The following is a 5,691-nucleotide window of genomic DNA, read 5'->3' as shown; positions in this document are numbered from 1 at the left end:
ACAAAAAAAAAAAAAAAAATTGAAAGAACATATAATGATACCAGCAAATAATGTGGTAAATAAGAATGGATAGTAGATTAGAAACGCATGTGCAAACATCTTAATGTCAATTGCATTAAAAATGTATTTTTCTGTATGAAAATGTGTATTTTAATAACAAAATGGAGATCTTCTTTAAAGGTTAAAACCTCATTTAATTTTATGTCTCATAGGGTTTATACTGAATACAATGTTGTATAACTGTATTAATACAACTGTAAACCTAAAAATTTACAGCCAATTTTGAAAGAGATGCATCTTAGCTCAGGAAATTGTTATTGAATGTGTCAATGCTGTTGTAATGAAATGCTTCTTCTAAGTATGTGGTTAATAAATGAATCATTAAAAAAAAAGAAACAATCCAGACTCAACCAGACTATAGATTGCACATAGACAGACCTATCGTCTGCCCTGTCCATGTAGTTGATTCATTTACTCCTTCATTCATTTACCTAAAATGTTGGCAATATCCTTAATAGGACTTTCTGTGCAAGGCGCTTAGGTTAAAAGACAAGGCTTCCTCTTTTAAGGTGCTCATCATCAGAGTGAGAGTGGAGAGCCTGAAACACAAGCAGATAAATCCAACAAATGCAACACTCGTTAGCTGTGGGACTCTGGAACATTGTACTCCCTGTGTGAGCCTCAGTTTTCTCATCAAATAACATTGCATCTTTGATCTCGTCTTCCGCAGCTCCCCATACTCTATGAACCACTCTTTTCCAAACACACCTGTTAAGGTCCTGCCCATATGCATCCCTAGTCCCAGCAAACTCTGTCTGGGATGTCCCTTCCCCCTGTATGTGCCCAAATACCCACCCAACCCCCAAACCTAGCACAGCCTCAGCTGGTTATTAGAGTATGAATAATATTTGCTGAATGGATAAATCGAGTTCAAGATGAAGTTCCTGCTCACCCTCTCCATTTCCCTCTTCACTCTCTTATCTTGACCTCACATCCCAGACAGAACAATTATTTGCCTCTCCTATTAAATTACAAGTGCCTCTCGTGGATGACGCAGAGCATGAATGTTTAGCAAACATTAGTAAAAGTAAAAACAAGTTGGTCAGAATGGATATTACCATCTTTTTTTTTTAATAATCAGCCTTAGGCTCCAAAAAAAAAAATCCCAGAGATCTTTGTGAATCATTCAGGAGGAATGGTGGGCAATATGTGGTTCAGCCACACTGGCCCCAGGCAGCCTCCATTCCTGCACTGAGTCTGAGCTGTCAGACTAGAGCCCTCCTAGACATTTTTTAAAGTGTCTATTTCACAAATTCCAAATGCACATTTTAAAAAATATTTTATTATTTTTATTTTGTATGAGTATACGAGTGTATTGCCTGCATGTATATAAGTTGTACTCATGTCCTGCAATGCCCTTGCAGGTCAGAAGAGGGTGTCAGATTCTGTGGAACTGGAGTTACAAACAGTTGTTAGTCACCATGTGAGAGCTGGGAATCAAACCTGGGTCCTCTGTAAGAGCAGTCAGTGCTCTTAATCACTGAGCCATCTCTCCAGCCCCATAAATGCACATTTTTAACATATCAGAAAGTAGGGTGCATTTTTCTTTCTTTAGTGGTATGAAAATAATGAAATGTATTTTACAAACAACATGTTTCTAGATTTGATAGACTACGTTACTAACCACAACTGGAAAAAAAGAAAAAAAAAAGAAAACACAAGTGGTCAAGTTCACCTTCGCTGGAACATGAAGAGAGAACATGATCTCCTTATTGTATCTGGCAAAGATCAGAAGATGAAAATTTGGTGCAGTTTGAGACAAAAGGAAGGAAAATAGATACAGTCTTACAAGACTAGGAAAGCGCTACACTAATATAAACTTTTTAGGGGGGATTTAAAAACTTCGGCACACATCAAAGGGATTAAAAATATACTTGCCTTTTGGCCTGGTATCCCATTTCTAGGAATTTATCCTAGGACAAAATCATGATTGTTCTTAGATATTTATCTACAAGATTATTCTCAGAAGTCTTGTCTACTAAGCCTTCTAAGAAAGTTTGGAAGTAAACTAAACTATATTTGGCAGCTACTGATTAAATTAATAGTGGCAATTTTATGTTGTTGAATAATAAAAAAATAAAAATACTGCTAATAATTAAAACTGCTTATTAGTTACATGCATTTGTGCGTAGGTACAAAAAAACAGCCATTTTCAAGGTTCTGCCTTAATAACAAAACGTGGATTCATTCTGATTCAATTTTCCTTTCAAAAACAGTTCTGAATTGAAAATCACCATGGTGTGAATGAGGAAGATCAAAGTTAATAAATGCAGATGTTCTGTTTTCACAAATGAGTCAACTTTTTATTTTTTATTAATTTTTTGTGTATTCCATACATAAAACCATCTTTATACCTCCTTCCCCCTTCCCCTTTGGCACCCTCAAATAACCCTCCCACTGGAGTTCATACATTATGTCATTTGTATTATAAAGTTAGTGTCCTGAATTCTCTCAGTGCAAGATCATCCACCAGGGTTGAGGTGGCCTATCTAGAGTCTCTCCTTTCAAGAAAATCAGCTCTTCCTCACCCAGCAGTAATCAGCTGCCAATAATTCTTCAACTAAGATTGGGGCCTGCTGACCATTTCCACAGTTCTGTGCTGGATTTTTGTCTGCCTAAGTTTGCATAGGTCTTATGCATGCTGACACCATTGCTGCAGTTTGTATGAAAAGGTTTCCCAGGTGCCTGTAGGACTATTTCTGTATCGTCATGCACCTCCTCCCTGGCTCTTACAGTCTTTCTGCCCCTCTTCTGCAATGGTCCCTGAGCCCTGAGTGGGTGAACCTCAATATAGGAGTCCTGTCCAAGGACCCACACTCTACCAACTCTTATTCTCTGCATTGTGGCCATTTGTGACCTTTTGTGTTCCTGTATTGCATGAGAAAACTTTGTTGATGAGAATTGAAAGATGCATTAGTGTTCTCTTTATCCCTAGCTCTCTGTTCCATGAGTCTTAGGTGTAGAGGTTGCATCCTAGATGTGTCATTTAGGCTTGGTCAATTCACAGAGAATCTCCGTGTGTGGCCAGTGGTGTAACTCTGTAATAATCTCTATCTGTTTTGATGGTTGGTAACTGGGATACTTGTCTGAAATTTAAAGATCCATACTTTACACATAGTAAGAAATTACATTAGTCTAAGAATATGAGAGGCTTTGGGTTTTCTCTAAGATCTATGACCTCTACAGCTATGTGTATTTGGCTAAGTTTACAGTACCACATATGAGTTTCCTCCTATCGAGTAGGCTGTAAGTTCAACTAGGTAGCTCTTCTTGATTACCCCCAATATAAAAGTGCCACAACCGCACCGATGTCATATGTTGTGCTGGTCATTGATGTGGTTTTTAGGCCTGGAAGCTGGGGTTGGACCATTGATTGATGTTCCCCCTTACCGGCTTCCATAACACTCTTCAAAGCTATGAGAGCTAGCCTTCAGGGGAGGTGACTTCCAGGTCAGTTCCAGCTCCATTGTTCCAAATCCTATGTCCAAAGTATGTCCTGCTTCAGCAACAGGGTCTTACCATCAAGTTCTGGGAATCAATCAAGGACTATGGCAATAGCCTGTGTAATTTTGGGAGTCTCTTGGACTACCATGGCCAACAACTCAAAGGGCAGTTTCTTCTCTCTGGCACTGCTTCTTGTTATATAGTCTTCAGCTATACTCACAGATACTCAATAGGGATATTGTGTAATTTTTCAGTAAGTTTTTTGACTAATATGGCTCTCTCTGGTTTTTTATACTAACTAGACACTATTTATATCTCCTCTTTCTCTCCCTGTCTTATCCTCCCTCCCTGCCCTTAACTTTTTAAATTGGTGATTCCAATGATTTTTTTTTTGTTTTTCTTTAAATGTATTCTTTTTAAAATATTTTATTATTTTTATTTTTTATGTGTATGAGTGTTATGTCTGCATGTAAGTAAGTGCACCCGTGTCGTGCAGTGCCCAAGGAAGACAGAAGAGGCTGTTGGATCCCCTGGAACTGGAGTTACAGACAGTTGTTAGCTGCCATGTGGGTACTGGGATTCGAACCCGGGTTTTCTGCAAAAACAGTGTTCTTAACCATTGAGCCATCTCACCAGCCCCTAAATGTATTCTTTTAAAATAATTTTTCTTTATTTTGCGTAGGCGTATATGCCACAGTATGGTGTAGAGGTCAGAAAACAATTTTGGGAGTTGGCCTTCTCCTTCCACCATGTGGTCTCAGAGGTCTAACTCAGGTCATCTGGCTTGGCAACAAGCACCTTTAAAACTGAGCCATCTCAATGACCCTCAGGTCCCCAGTTTTGACAGAGCTTCATTTATTATTCCTGTCCTACATAAACATTCTGACTTTCTCTCTTTATTGCTATTTGTGCTTATATAATGCCTTTGCTTCTTTTCCTGTTGCTGTGATAAAATACAAAAGCAACTGAAGAAAGGGTTTATTTGGGCTCACAATTCAAGGGTGTACACAGTCCATCATGGTGGGGAAGCCAAGACAGCAGAAGCTTGAAGCAGCTGGTCACAGCCATCCACAATCAGGAAGAAAGAACATTGAATGCTTGGGAGGGCTCAGCTCACTTTCTCCATTTTATAAAGTCCAGAATCCTCTGCCCAGGGAGTGATCCAGCCCACAATTAAGATGGGTCTTTCCACATCAGTTAATGTAATTAAGATAATCCTCCACAGACATGCCCAAAGGCCCATCTCTTAGGAAATTCTAGATTCTGTCATGTTGACCACATTAACATCACTTAGTTTTAATGAAACATTTAACGTTCCAATGCAATTTTTAAGGAGGACATTCTTTTCCACAACAGAACCACTAGAAAATTCCAGAAATTTACCATTAGTACAATACTTTAATCTAAGCCATAATCCATATTCTGAGTCAATTGACCCCACAGAGTAGGGCATTTTCTTGCCAGATCTTCTTGTCTTCTTAATCTGCAAGGGTTCATCAGCCTTTCTTTGCCTTTCTTGACATGAGTTTTCTAAGAACAAAAGGCTTCTCTTCTGGGTCCTGTCTCTAAGATAACAACAGAAAAAGAAGAAACAATGGTCGCTGGAAAAGGGGCGGCGCCATGTGCAACCCATTTGCTGCAGGAGCTGCGCCCTGTGCATACCTAAGGACCAGGTCACTAAGAAGTTCCTTATTTGGAACACAGTAGAGGCTTCCACCATCAGGAACATTTCCAAAGCGGGTGTCTCCATGTTTATGCACTTCCCAAGCTCTCTGTCAAGCCACATTACTGTGTGAGCTGTGCCAATCATAACAAGGTGGTCAGGAATCTCTCTCTTGAAACCAGGAAAGACCCAACACCTCCACCACGATTTAGACCTGCTGGTGCTGCCCCATGACCTCTAACAAAGCCCATGTAGAGACCTGACTTCATAAGGACAGAAGAAAAACCATCTTCCAGGAAAATAAAATAAAATGGAAATTTTACTTTATGTAGAAAAAAAAAAAACACGGGCTTGTTATTTCACAGGTTGTTTCAGCTTAGGTGGTGTGACACTCTCTCGTAATTTGGTCCCGCTCATACATTTGGAGTTGGAATATCACTTAAGTAATGTTGTATCCATCTCAGGGTATCACATCAAGAGACACACATGTTTGTTTATCCCTCAGGGTCCCTCAGTGGTATGAA

At 39.3% G+C, this 5,691-nt stretch overlaps 1 pseudogene; it reads left to right on the top strand.

The window, feature by feature from the left end:
• LOC108491417 overlaps positions 1–5,422 on the top strand; it is a 19,469-nt pseudogene extending 14,047 nt beyond the window's left edge.
• Positions 5,423–5,691: the final 269 nt, after the last annotated feature.

This window comes from Nannospalax galili, unplaced genomic scaffold, assembly GCF_000622305.1.
Source record: "Nannospalax galili isolate Female #2095 unplaced genomic scaffold, S.galili_v1.0 scaffold380, whole genome shotgun sequence".
NCBI classification, from domain to species: Eukaryota; Metazoa; Chordata; class Mammalia; order Rodentia; family Spalacidae; genus Nannospalax; species Nannospalax galili.
The sequence above is the reverse complement of the archived record's forward strand: the minus strand, read 5'-3'. Positions and strand labels throughout refer to the sequence as shown.